The sequence below is a fragment of the Falco peregrinus genome, chromosome 4 (assembly GCF_023634155.1).
Source record: "Falco peregrinus isolate bFalPer1 chromosome 4, bFalPer1.pri, whole genome shotgun sequence".
Lineage (NCBI taxonomy): Eukaryota > Metazoa > Chordata > Aves > Falconiformes > Falconidae > Falco > Falco peregrinus.
In genome coordinates, this window is record NC_073724.1 from 112,779,258 (window position 1) to 112,794,595 (window position 15,338).

The following is a 15,338-nucleotide window of genomic DNA, read 5'->3' on the forward strand; positions in this document are numbered from 1 at the left end:
GGATGGATCCACAAGATCCTAGTGTTTAATCACTATGTTGTTTCCTTGATTCGACTATTCAGCAATTCTAAAATATACAGGAAGATCCAATTTGTGCAGGGTGAGGTTCTGCTGATGCAGTTCTCATCTAGTACCCTAATCTATTCTCATCTGGTATCCTCTGCTACAAATGCTAGGTGAGACTCATCAATATGATAGATACCACTTTGGCTGAGTGAACAAGAAATCTAGCAAGAACTGCAAACTCTTCCTGCTAAACTGAACTGTGAATCACCTGTACCTATAGTGTTGAGAAAAACAGGTCAATACACTTTGCAACTGATTTTTACTGATATATATTTTGCACTGTTAACATACAACACATAAGTTCATTTTTAAAATCTTTTTTTGTTGGGACTTTCTTGAGAGTGATATGTTTTAACGTTTCCTGGATTTTTGTTTGGTTTGTGTTGGATTCTTTTTTTTTTTTTTTTTCTTCAGTCCTGGATGTGCAAGACTTGAAATGCATCGAATAATAATTGCCAGTTTCTAGGCACTGGACTCAAAATAGATGAAGCAAGTGGGGAGGGCTGGTTTTAAGTCAACAGAAAGAAGGGGGCTGATTTGGCCTTTAGGGAGGGTCAAAGGTAAATTAATCTTTAGAAATGAGACAGTCATGAAGCTGCCTGACATCAGAAGATAAGATTTTAGCTGTACTTTGCCCTTTCTAGGGGGAAGATTTAGAACTGACAAGAACACGTGATGGAAAATGGTAAGAAAAGAAGCATGAGTGAACAACAAGAGCACTTAAAACCACTGATTAGGGCTTTTCTTGCTCTTTCACTGTATGTCACTTCTCTGTTTCTCCTCTCTTTGAACAGGGGTTGAACAGACAGCTATAAGACTCCTGTTATCAGATAACCGGCACAGCCTCAGGCGTAAGTGTAAGGAAAATCTTTCTATCAATTCACATTTCTTCACAAAATACTGGTAGGCTAATTTTGTATCAGCAGGCCTTGAGTGGTTTCTATCTACCACATCACTAATACCACGGTGTTAAGAGGTACTGTGTGTCTTCCACAGACTAAGTTAAAAAAAAAAAAAAAAAAAACAACCAAAAAAAACCAAAAAACCCAGAGTCCTCAAAACAAGCTTTCAGGTTGATTCAGCAAAAGTATGACTGCATGAAGTGTTTGCCGCTTGGTCCAGTAGTAGCAGGTTCAATAATTATGAGATCAGACCTTCGGGGTGACCTATTTTTATTCCTTAGAATGGAATGTCCCAGAAATCCCCCTGGAATAGCTCTAATGGGCAGAAACATCCTGTATTTATTAGCACAATTTGTAGAGTTCAATGAGAAGCAAAAAGGCCCTGGATGGAGTGATCTGCAAACACTACACCTAGATAAAGAAGGACACGGCCCCACAGGGTGATGAACCCGGCATCCATCTCATCCGTCTTCAAGCATGTAAGAATATGTCTGTACTGCTAAACAAAGGGCTAAAAAGCAAGTTGAAGCACTGGACATACATGGTTTGTGCTGCTGGTTAGTTCCCTGTCCTCCTGTTTGGTTGGGCTTTTTGGTTTGGGGTTTTGTTCGGGGTTTTTTTTGCCGTTCCAACTAGCTCTGCATATGAAACATCTGCTACAGAGAAGGCCAACTCCAAACAATGTGAAAATGAGCGAATAATTGATAATTGATTTAGCAGTACAGACAGTTTAATTTACCCACTGAAGTTAGGCACATGGTCAGCATGCTGACTACGGTCAATAACAACCTCTGAATTCTGGGATCTGAGCTGCCCTCTGTCTGATGGTTTCTTCTCCACTGACAGGGTAGGAATGTACCTTACTAACCTATGTAGCTCATTTAAGCACACAAACTCGTAGCTTCCTACAGCCTGGCATGCACATTGTTAGCAATATACTGGCAAAAAAATGCATAGATAACATCTCCCCATTTCGCTAATGGATGTTCATCAAAATTATAGGCAGAAAATGCCCTAGACTGAACATGCAACCAGCTGCCAGCAGTGTTACAAGTTTTGTGCCGCATGATAAGCGTAAGAAAGTCAGTCCAAGTGTATGAACAGAACCGGTGCAAGGGACAGTAGAAAGCACTTGCAAAATTTCTGGGGTAGCATGTAAGAGAGAGACTTTCTGCCTGAAGGCAGTGCGCTGCATACCAGCACTATTTAAGAGGAAGTGGCTGCCCGCTGCTGTTCTCAGAACTGTGAATCAAGAGTTAATCATCCTCCTGAAGTCACTAGTCATTAAAGTGTGGTTTGAATGCCTCAGCTCACAGATCTTTTCTGAATCTGGCCGCTAGTTAGATAACTGCCTTTACCTATTCAAAGTCATTTGACTTGAGGAGGAACATTCCATGTCATTAGACCTATTGATTGTAAGTGCAGGGGTTATAAGGTGCATGCATCACTTTTTTTTTTTTCATTTTTTGAACAAAACCTGCAAAACTATTTGAAAAAGAAACACTAACGTATTTATTATATTTGCTTTCTGGTTGCAATTACCTTGCCTCTTTTCCCAGTTCATTACTAAACCCTCATTTTACAAAGCTACTTCAATAAATCTCTGCTCTGTATTTCCTACTTAAAGCTTACCCCTTGTTACAGTCTCCAGTCTCTATTATTACACTGCAGTGATCATCAGCGTGCATGAAGGCAGTTGTCAGGTTCCAAGAAATATTTTATTTGCAGCTAGGCTCGTGTATATGCATGAAGCATTGGGGAATGAATAAATTTCATTATCTTTTATGTTAGCACAGTCAGAAAACAGCTGAATGTTGCTTGAAAAACAAATAGGCAACTGCCCAAGAAAATCTATTAACAGTATTGAACAGACTTGGCTAGTGGAGATGTTATGAATGTATGCAGCTCGGCCCTTTGGCTCTCACCATAAATGCTAAATATTGTCTCTGGGAGGTATAGGTAATGCACCTATAGGACTGCAGCTGGATGACTATGCTATATAAATATGCTATATAAATATACATCTTTGGAGAACATTTTGGTTCTCAAGTAACAGGAAGAGTTCACAATCCCCTGTTATTTTTCCCTGTTTGGGACCACCTACAAGATCACCTCTACTTGATAATTACTTTTGTTTCTCCCCTGATGAATCAAAACGTTAAAGCACTGCCCAGCTCCACAGAGGGTGAACTTGCATGCTTATATATGAGTTGTACAAAGTCACATGCAGAGTCTGTGGCTTAGCCAGACTTCCTTCTTCCACTACCCACTGCTTCCACCCATCCAGACTTGGTGACTTCACTACATATGAAGTTGCCATGGAAGCTGTGCTCTGCTAAACACATCCCTCTGCCAGGTGTGTGTAGCTCTCACTATAGTGAATGAGAATTGCATGAGCACTTCAAAGGAGGAAGAAATCCTCTGAGGTTTTATCTCTTACTTGTTTTCCAAAACTCAAATGACACTCTCTTTTTATCCTTTTAGCACATTTTATCTGAAAACGAGATAATTTTGTCATTAGAGTCTTGTCTGGCAGCTTATTCTTTAGAAAAACATATGTTCATGTTCATTTTTTGCAATAAAAGTAGTGAAATACATTTAAACTGAAAACAGTCTTTCCCAGTTGTACTCTGGGACCAACGGTTAGTGCATGTTCTTAGTATCCCAGGAGTCAGCAAGACCCATACATAACTGGTGGTTATGAGACAAGATCCTGCAGCAAACAGGGCACCCAGACCTTCTCAGCAAGGTCCATGAACTGTAAAATCACACAGTCCTCCACCTCTTCCCAAAATGAGATGGCAGTAAATGAGCAGGGCAGCAACAGGAAACCTCATGCACAATTGTTTGCACCAGGTATATAATACTCTTGTAATCTTTTGCTTCTGTTTTTGAGCAACAGGAATGTAAAATCTCAGTGGACTGGTGCTTCATATTCTTTCTGTACTGGTGAAAGGAAAAAGTACAGAAGCATCCAGACCAATAGTGCTTTTACCTAACAAGTGCTGTTTTTCTCTACAAAAAACCCCAACAACACTCTACCAAAACAAACGTTCACAGTTAACCTTCATGCCAGAGGAAGGGTAATCACTAGAAAGAGAAATAATTCAGGGAAGAGGTTAATTACATGCTTTCATGTACTACTGGAAAGAATTCAGATGCTCTAATATAGCCCAGATTCTTCTTTGTGTGTTTCCTTTCGAAGTCTATGTTCTATCAAATATCCTGCCAAAATTCAGTCTGAGTAGAAAACCTTTTGGCAAGATTGCATGAAATAAAATCAGAGATTCTTAGAATTAATGTTGTTTCAGAACTATTATTTTTTTTCCTGTGTACAAAGAGAAAAAAGAAAAGGCTTTCAGTATTAGTCCTCATACTGAGATCTTTTACTCTGTGGTAATGAGTGATTCCAAGTCCCTGTGCTTCCACCCACACACCCCGCAAATGTTAACTTTATGTTAACCTAATATGCTTTGTCCAGCCTAACTGCTGGGTAAGGAGGCTGCTTCTTGCAAGCCAAGAACACAAAAGCAGGGGGTGTTAGAGGATGAATTGTTGCTTAGTCCCTTTCATCACCAGCCCTCTCCACAGTCAGGGGATGGTATTTTAAACCCCATGCACTCTGCTTTGCCTGAGACTTTTGAACAGTGCTTGACACTGCTCTCTGTTTTAGCGTTGCATGCACTGGGCTTTTCTTGCAAAGGAGGGAGCAACAGGACAGCCCAGGTCAGTCAGGGAGAACATCTCTACAGCCAAAGCCCACAAGCCATGGGGAACCCTCTGCTCACATAAATATCAGTGTGCTTCTCAAGGGCTGCTCAGCAACTTGCCTGAAAAACTCAGGAATTCAGGTATCAAGTATCTTTCAGTATCACTTTTGCATTTCAGTGCTACAGAGTTTTTTAGGGAGAAAAAAATGCATAGCGTTCTTATTGACTGCTTTAGGAAAACAAATCTCTCATAGGCACCTCCTTCCTGAGAAGGAGACTTATATGAAACATTAAATCCATGGAAACATGCTTGGGTTCACATCTGTCTACAAGCTTTAAGCAAATGCCAAAGGCTGATAAGTTGCAAATTTTAACATGCACTTGGATTGTCTGAAACCCATGGTTTGTGTTCATGAACGTGGACCTACAGCCACTCTCCCAGATGCTTGTGGCAAACCTTCTGCCTTGGGTAACCCACCACTGCCCCTCCAGACTCAGGGCTGTCAGCTCATCTCTCAAGCTGTACTGCATGTGTGTTGGACACGTGTATCATATGTGATCTGTCTTGCCAGCTCAGCTGAGATAGCAACATTTACACCCGTGAGATGAGATCTGTCAGAGCCCTAAATTATAACTTTTTCCTTTCTTCTCTCACCTGTTCTTTGTCCCAAATGTCTTTTTAGGTAATGAGGTATTTGAGCACCTCAGTTTGCCTGCAGCCGCCGGATTCTGTCAAGATATTAATAATCAGTATTCATACTTCTTTGAGGATTATATCTAAAAAAACCCGCTGTTTTTCTCATCCTGCCCTTACAGAATTTCCTGGTTTCCTTCATTTGTGCCTCACGAAACCACTCAGACCTTGACTCTGTAGCTCTCCCCTGGACATATGTAGCGAGCTTTCTCCATGGACAACTTAGGCAGAGATGCAACCCAACCACCACCCCAAAACCTCAACTGTAAGCTAACAGCCAGCAAAATCATAAATGACCAGTAAAGAAGGAGTTGTTCTGTTGTTGGCAGAATAGAATCACAGAACACATTTCCATGATAACACATTTCCATGTCTCCTGATTTTGTTTTTTCATACTTACTTAAAAACAAAGCTCAGAACAAAACCAGCTGCTGCAAAAAAAGTGAAGTGAAAACAGGGAATTGAATGTCATTCTGGAGAAAACAAATTAAATATATTGCAAAACTAGTTATGAGAAAGCCCTTATTTTGCAATATGCTGCTGTTTCTAGACAGGCTTTTGCTCTATCAGTATGTATCCAACTGGCTAACAAATTTCTTTATGATCTTTTTAAATTGAAGGCAAATGCTGGATTTCATGGATTTTAGTTTTTAATGCTAACAATGAACAAATTATTCCTAATAGATAAGGAGCAATCACAGGTCTGTAAAAGCAATCTTGACTGCTTAAATATTCTAATATCACACACCACACACATGTGCATCATATTTTTGGGTATCTATGTTAACCTCCAGCCTGCAATAGGATTTGATATCATTGCACACTCAGCAATGGAAGCTCTTTGCCACAGTGTTCAGTCTGCATTCGGCAGTTCTTCCACAGGCAGGGAGGTAATTGCCCAGAAGAGGAGAGGATGTAAGTGAGAGAGGTTGTGAACTCAGGAGGTAGAGAAACAAGTAGCAGAGCAAGAATGAGAGTGAAGAGCAATGAACAGGCACTTCACACTGGGAAAGAGAAGGGTAAGCTCTTCTGAGCTCCGTTTGCAGGTTAGCAAAGAAGTGATAGGATCACTTGATATTTGCCCAACATTTCTCTGGACAGAAGTGTAATTTATTTTTTTTTAATTAAGTACACGGCTGTATTCACTCCCTTCTGCTATAAACGAGCCTTTGGAGAGTCCAGAGCAAGGACTGTACTTTGCCATTGCTGTGAATGGGGGAGGACAACCTTGCAGCAGCAATATTGCCCCTGAGCCGCAGGAGACCTGGGCATTGTTTGCAAAACTGCTGCAGGTTCACAGCTGCCGACACTGCTAATCTCAGTACAAACCTTCCAGCTGGGGTTTCTTTCTTCCTTTTACAACTGTATCACATGAAGGTTTAACCTTTCCTTTCTCAAACACACAAAGCTGCTCACACTCACGGTCAGGCAGAAAATCCCAGCAGCAGGGACCTTACAACATCCCCTCCACCCCAAGGCCTCAGGCTGGCCAAAAAGCAAAGCAGCACACACAAGATAACCCCACCAGGCTGACAGGACACAACAGAAAACAGACGCATTTGTGCTGACCACACGTCTCTGCACTCTTCTGACAGCTACAGGCCACTTTATTTCGGCTGAACCTCGACTTACCCAGACCAAGCCCTGCTACTTCACTCCAGAAAGCTGTGCTTTAGGAGTACCAGCTGGACTCCTCATTGTCCAGAAAGGGGACAGAGCAGTGCCAGCAGTCCAAGCGTATGTCAGGGTGTCTGCTGGCTCCACTCCCAGCGCCAGAGAAAGCTCTCTCCTGCCCATGGGGTGCCACCAGTGAAGGAGGGCTGACTGCTTTCACACATCCTCAGGCCATTTCAGGACTGTTTAAAACTCACAAGACTTCTCACAGTCGCTTTCTATATCCAGCCTGCCCCTGTACCATGGATAACGGGTAAAGAAATGACTGAAGTTCTAATCAGGCAAGCATCATATGACCCTTGCATTTGTTGGGGGGGTAAATAATATGGTTTCATTGCCCCCTTACAGCAATGTAGAAAGATGCTGGGCAAGGCTTCCCCTGTGGTGTCATCATGAAAACAGAGCCAAAGCCCTCACAGAGGTGTTGTGTTACAAGGGTGACAGACAGCATGAGACTGGATATTAAGAAATGCTTTTTCACCACAAGGACAGTCAGGCAGTGGGATGGGGAGGGGCACAGAGTGTTGCTGCACTCTCTGTCCTTGCAGGATTTTCAAAACCCAGCTGGATAAAGCCCTGAGCAACCTAACCTCCTTCAGATATGATCCTGCTTTGGCCAGGTTGTTGGAGTGGGGTTGCCTAATGTCCTTCCTTGTAGCTTATGATACCACAGACCCCATGAGAGATCCTTTATTGCATACATAAACATGGGTTATATACAATCACTTATCCACCCGAGTTCTGCCCTGGAATGTGCCTACGTGCAGCAAAGCACCTTTGCAGCCACTTCACACTCCACTGAGCTGTTTGCTCCCTCCATGCTCACCTGAGGAGGTCTCTTCTCCCCAGACCAGGATTTAAGCTGTGGGAGGCTTTGGGCAGCCCCTCACTGCAGGCAGGTGTGCACAGAACTGATTTGCAGGTGAGCTCCCAGAGCCAGATTCAGTGCCAGTTGCTTCCTCACTACATTTTAAGGCATAATCACTGCAGCCTGGCACCCGGGCAGCGAACAAAGCCTTTTCTTTACCTCCACATCCAGGGATCGGGAGCAAGCAGGAAAAGCCTGCACGGATTTCAGAAAGAGCCCTTACACATCCTAACCCGAATCATCCCATGATCCTACATGCTTTAGACCTTTTCTTCTCCAGGGGAATAGAAGTAAAGCTCCCAAGTGCTGTTCATCAAAGCCTGCAATCTCCTTGCTCCGTGCTGCTGCTCAGAATGATGAGCTTCCCTGTGCAGGGACTTGGTCTTCAGCTTCTGCAGGAACCTATCGTTAGAGACTTTCCTCTCTACCTGAAGAATGCTGGGGAGACCATGGTGTTGAAGCAGAAAGCCGAGTAAGTCTCTGCTAAATTTATTTTGGGAAGGAAGGACAAGGAAAAGCCAACCTAGTTCAAACCTTCACAACTCCTAGAGCCAGCAACTTCAGCAGAAGTCAGTAGAAGACAACACAACCTCTCCTTGCTTTTTGTGTTTCTCTAGAAAGAGACTCACTGCTCCCAGAGATAGCAGGGTCTTTGAGCCACAACTGCAAAAAGCACAGACACATCCTTGCGCATATAGGAATGCAAGTATTGTTCTGAGATGGTGAACATACACATGTTTAGCAAGCAGGTGCTTCCTTGTATGCACATAATTTGTGAGCAGAGCTTGACTGCTCTTTAAAATTATCTCATTCATAAACTGTGGCATCACAACAATGCTAAATCCAGTAAGGAAAACCCAAATAAAGCTTCAAATGGCCATTTCTGAAATATACCCTATGAGGCCTTACATCCGTATAAGTGAGAAATTACATGTTGGATGTAAATTTCTAGCTGTTGTCTTGAATTGGACAATCAGGTAGGCAGTCCATCTTCTGAGGACATTCAACTTGTCTACTCCACATAGAAAAGATTGGTCCCATTGCTGTGTATGTGCTGTGCTGAGTAATGGCAGACACCTGATTTAAAAGCAAGAACAGAAAACTGCAGTAAGATCATGGGAGTGGGGGTGAAAAGGCAACCTTCACCTGCTGCAAAGCCCTGAGCAGTGTGATTGCCAGCCCTGGGCCAGTCCGCATGTCCCATGTACTGGGGCTGCTGTGGAGCAGAAGGAGTCCAAGGCGGTGCCCACACTTCAGGCTGCATGTGCCAGAGCTCCAGCACACAGAGTATCTTTGCTGTATGTGAAGCAAAGTTTTGCTGGTACTTCCTTGAAGAGGTGTTGATGGTGCCTCGAGCAGGTGCTAAGAGGTATTTAGCAGGTCAGAGGAGACTAGAAGTTTTACCTTTCAAACTGAAGATTGTTAGCTTTATTCCAAATTATTCCAAATAACATCAAAATCTGAAAGTTCCCTTTCAACCAGCATTCAGCACCACAAAAGAAAGTTGCTTTCACGTCTCTGAGGAAGCAATTTCAGCAGTATCCTGGGCTACCTGGGCAGAATGACTGATTCCTTACTGCTTCAGTGACCAGGAAACCAGAGAGGGACTTTGACGTACGCAGTGCAAAACCAGAAATTATGTCCACATCGTTTAAACAAGGCTTGGTTTCATCAGTACTCAAAACAAAAATTGTCATGCTGCATAAACCAGTGTCAGTGTTCAGGAAAGGACTTTTTCCACCACTGCACTTGTGTGTGCCAAAATTGGTTGTGACCTTGGAATTACTGTACTGAAGTCATCATCATTTTGGGTAACTATGAATCAAGTGATACTTGATGCAAGCCTGAAAGATGTTCTCTTCAATGTCGTTCCCAGGTTTCTCTGATGGTAAGTACTTCAGGATTGCATGAATGTATTCTGCATTTTTAACTTCTCAAAGCATCCTTTGTGTACTGTGAGGCAGTGTGAGAAGATGTATTTACACTGTCTCTTAAACAGGTGGGCCAGACCCTGCTCCCGATCGCAGTTTCATGCATCTTTTTATACTCATGGAAAATGGAGGTTAGATGCAAAGAAAATATACCACAGTGTGGCTCAGTGGTTCAGGCCTCATTCCTCTCCTCCCACCTCTGCTGTTTTAGAAACTAGGGCTAGTGTAAAAAAATGCAACCTTCCTCCAAAAGCATCACTGCACATCTCCAGAGGACACCCTGTGGTTCCTGCTATGTGATGCCATGCAAAGTCTCCATCAAATGTGGATCAACACGGGAACATTATTACTATGAAAACTGTCAGGCCTGCAGGGTAAAAAAGCTGGAGAAAATGTGAATTTTCAGTCTTACAGAAGCCTCCTTTTCCTGCTTTGGCATTTGCAAACTTACATTAGGTTATCCAATCAACTAAATGCGTTAAATGATGCATTGTTTATAGTGCAACAGTACCTAGGAGTTGTAGGACTCTATTGGGGTAGGTCTGGTACAAAATCAAAATAAAGAAACTCCAAACCCTTGTGCTCTGTGATCATCCATGTGCTAGACAAGACAATAACTAGAGACGATAGATGGGGAGTACAAACAAAGATATAGTGAGAAACCAGCCCTCGGATTCTTACCCAAAGTGGTGTGAAACAATCTTAACGTTAATGCCAGTGAGCCCTGCAGCTCTGTAATAGGTCTGATATTGCTTCCAATAAAGTAAAAATTGCTTGCAAGAGGGAACAAGCCAAAAGGTATCAAAGCAGAAATGAGAAGGGGAAAACTGAGAACAGCAAGATAAAAAGAAAGCATAAAACAAAACACACTGGGCAGAAGAGGGAGAAAAAATAGAGACGGTAATTTTGTAATTTTTAAGGCCTAGATGATGCTGTGATGTGTCTCTATTATTGGCAGAAAATTACATGTAAAAACCATGATTGTTGCCTTTGTTTCTAAAAAATGTGAATGCAAAAAAGGCAGGGGTCTAGGTCAACATGAGTGACATCTGTTTTGAGGTGATTAAGACATTTCTGCTGCACTACAGGTAAGTGAGGGTTTGCAGCATATCCCTCTGCTTTCAACATGGTACCACTTCCACTGGCACAAACCAGCTTGCACTTGCCATGAGTTGGAAAGGAGGCTCAAATCTGGAGCCCTGGAGCATCCTTTTGTCCATCACTTGCCCCTCCTCCCTTGACTAACTAACATGGTTGATTTGAACAGACCAGCTTTTTGTGCTTGTAAGCTAAATTTTGTGTTTATGACAACTTCAGTCAGAGCAAATCACCTTTGCCTCCTGTTAATTATCTCACATCATACAATATAGGTATGACAATTCAGAGTATTCCAAGTCAACTCATTCTCGGAATTTTGTATTTAAAAGTCATCAAAGCATCCCAATTCATGTGGATGATGTTCAAAATGTTGTGTATTTGCATGCTGACGTTCCAAAGAGTATTGTGGCGCAATTTCAGAGCACTGGCATGTTTTCAGGCATCTCAAAATAGGTGTAAATTCCTTTTTAGTATCTTGGGTATAACACTTTTGTTAACAATATTTTAGAAAATAACATTTGGAAATTATGGGAACACCTTTTCTTCTAAGAAAAATGAATGAATATGCACTGGATGGCTTGATGCAAGATTCTCAAATGTATTCATAGCTAAAAGTCACACGTTTAAAGATGAGATAGATGCAAGACAACTGACTTAGTGGATTTATAGATTAAAATCAGAAGCAGCAGCTTCTGATACTCAATTTACTCTATTAAAGCCAACACTAACTCAGTTAAGATTTTCTTTGAAGGGAAACTTTGCTCTCTTTAAAGAAAGAAAATGATCAGCTATTGAATAACAGATAGGGAAAACCTGTTATTTTCTTAGTTTAACATAATTCAGAAATTTTTAAACCTGGTGGCATATGTTAGTGCAATTCTTTAGGCTCCCATTGTGTGAAACAACAGAAAGACAGAGGCTCCTTCAAAGGACAATTCAAAACAGGACTCTAAATTAGGCTCCTTAAAGTACTCAATATGTTTTATATAGTTGCCTACTTATTCTTGCAGAATTGTAGGACCGGAGATGTGCCTCTGGGTCCCTGAGCTCAGACTGGCCTTTGGCAAACAGGCACCTTGTAGTCTTTCACCCTGTTCCAGCCTAGGGGCACTGCCAGTTTCCCCCCCTTCTCTGGGATAACCCAGCTGCTCCAGGTTAGGGGTCGCCTTCTGATTTCCAAACTGAATTTTGACCTGGCCAGTGTGTGCCCATCTGCTGCTCTGGCAGCAGCCATTTGGCTTTAGGTTACACAAGTCCTCAGCTCTGGTGTCACCTCCCCCAATGCATTAATAGCCAGCAATGGTGTGTCCTGCGTTTTGTAATTGTCTGGATGCAAGGGGTGAATGGCAGAGCTGATAATAAACTTCTTTATCTCTTTTAAATGTAGACAACCAAAGTGCACTTGCAAAACCTGCAATTTGAATTGAAGTGTGATTGCATCTATGTCTCAAAAGAGCTGAGGAACAGCCTCAGATAAAAAGCTTTTTAATTTCATATGTAAAACCAGCTGAGAGAGAGTCCAAGACAGACTCCATTTTTTTCGTGGCCCCAGTGTTGAAGGAGTAAAAACCAATTAGAGACTGAAGTTGGTCATAAACAAGAAGGCAATTACAGAAAGTTTTCTGGGAGAAGATATTACTTTTTTTTTTCCCTGCCAGCCTTCAGGTTTGATCGAAAAATGGAACATTTTGGGTTGGCAGCATTTCAGAAAAAGTGCTACAAACTGACAAGCTCTTGACACACTTTAAAATGCATCCGTTGTACAATCCACAAGGCAGCTTGGAGTAACAAGAGAAGAAATAAAAAAGAAAGAAAAAGAAAAAAAGAAAAATGAGAAAAAGCAGCCAGTGTTTGTTTTCAAAACTCAGGGTGGAAAAGCAGTAATAAATTTCTGGCATATGCATACGGTTCTTTGGTACACACATAGTTTAGCTGGCATTTGGCTTTGAGGTCACATCACACAGCTGCGTATGTGTATCCACCCTATGCAGCCCCATTTTAAAACTAGGCAGGACTTCAGCTGTTATAGGTCATAATAATAGAAAAGATGTCTGCTAAGCGCTTATAATTGCAAATATCCTTTGGTTTTTCATTCTTTCTCAAATAGGATGATACCTGATATAGTGCTGAAAGGTTTCTCATGGTCTGCAGGCAGTAATACAAAGCAATAAACAGAGAAGAGTTGGTATTTGAGTGGTAACTTACCTTGCTCGGTCTCAGTTTAGCAAATGATAAAGCACAGGGATGACTTCTGGGTGTCTTCAGTTCACCAGCTCCTAGCGGGCAGTAATGGTCTGCAGTGCATTGGAAATACCTTTCCACCTGCCAGGTAAACATGCTCCACAGACCACAGCACCTCTTGCTGCACTGAACGTGTCTTTGTCACCAGTTTCTGAGGAAGCTCATCCAGGCAGGGCAAGCACCAGTAACAGCCTTCTGGATGATTCAGGCTCCCAAAAGTCACACAGGTGCATGCACAGAGGACCTGTGTGCTATGGCCAAACTTTGCATGACTGTGGCTGAGGCAGCACTCAACCGCACAGTCCACAAACCTGACTTGGTTTCACAACGGGCAGTGGAGCACACCTCAAGAACTGGGACATAAACCCTGCCTCAGAACAGCATTGACTGGATGATCTTTTCATCTGGAATAGGCAGAACCTTGTGCAAACCAGTGCTTTCAGCAAACTGCTGACTTGCACCTCAGAATAAGAGAATGTGCCGGAAACCTGGGAGAAGTGGGTTAGATAATGGTTAGTCCTGTTATGGGGTGCAGTTCAGCACTGCAACAAACCCATTGCTGTGACTGTAGCGAAAGAGATGCTGCTGTTCTCCTCCAGCTCCTGCCTGCTTCTCTCCTGCCTTCCATCAGACTGTCTAGACACAGGTTCAGTGAGCTGATGTGATGGAAAAATATTCCTTTTTTGGGGGAAGGTGGCACGTTATGTTTTTTTGGTCTGATCACATTGCTCACCTGTGACTGCTCAGTCTTTGGCTTGGACGCTGCAGGAGTACCTGCTGGGCTGGGAGGGAGGAAGAGGCAGAGCAATACTGTTTTTTGCATTGGCAGCCTGCAATTACACCAACTAAAAGCAGAACATCAAACTGCAAACAAACACAAGAAAAGGGGAATGAGTTATCATTTTAACTGTTTACTTGTTTGCAAGTTGACTGGAAAGCCTAAATCTAATGGATTTTCTTGTTTTATTTCAACACGATACAGCTCTATTGGTATCAGGGTTTCTACTTCCTATGGCCATCCAATTTCCCACCTGCCCCACGCATTGTAACATCAACATGAAGGACACTAGATTAATTTAATTTCTCTTTTTTTCCCCCCCCAGTTCCTGACAGTGAAAATAATAGTGTTTACTTATGGGATGTGTAGATAATTAATTAGTTCAGGCTTGTAAAATCCTTTACCTTTTGAAGATTAAAATGTTCATATGTACCAAGCACCTAGACAGAAAAGCTGTTTGTATGAGATGTGAGGTTTCTGAAAAATGGTATTTCTCTTCAGTGAAGGAAACTCTGAGTAGGTCACTTAAATATTTTTATCTTCCTCACCTTCTTTCCCTGAATCACAGGACTGAAGGGCTCTCCAAGAAGTTACCATTCACTCAGTACCAGCTTCTCTCTCCCAGTACAGGCTAAATGTGCTCTGGGGAGATGTTTCTGGACTTTCAGCAGCTCGGACGTATCTTTCTGGGGGTGGCTATACCAAACTGGACCAACCATCCAACTCACACCTTTTTCATTCCTTGATGCTGTAATATTCCACAGATTTAAGTACCTGAGAGAAAGAAGATTTTAAATCCAGGTTTCCCTATATTAAAACTTCCTGAACTCCTGGCAGTTTTGAAGATAATGAGATTTTCATGTCACTTTTAATTACTGCAATATTTCCTGTTATTCTGCCCTAATTGGAACATTAGCGGGATATTTTAATAGTGTCTTAATCAACACGGAATTAACATTGTTATTTTAATAGTCATTACAATAATCAAAATAACATTTTCCAGGAAGCCTCCACCCAAATTTCCTAGCTTTCTAAACAGGAGTGAAAACATCATTTAAATTAAGACATGTTTTTCCAGGAACAAGGGATTTATATTCGTGCATGTGCACACACACATGAGATGCAGTCAAGTATTCTGTGTATCATCTTTCACAAAAAATTGGCAGAAAAAAATAAGTCATCAGTGGACAAAAGCCAAGCAAACTAACTGAAAGGTGATATTTATATTTGACTTATGGGATCAGATTCCACTGTGATTTCTGACCTTGCAGTGTGCTGTAAGAAAAAGCAGCCTCCACCAATCTTCTTCTACAGTGTGGGGGCTTCAGCAACAATTGCAGTGAACAGAGTTTCTTTCCCATTACCTCCAGCTATTC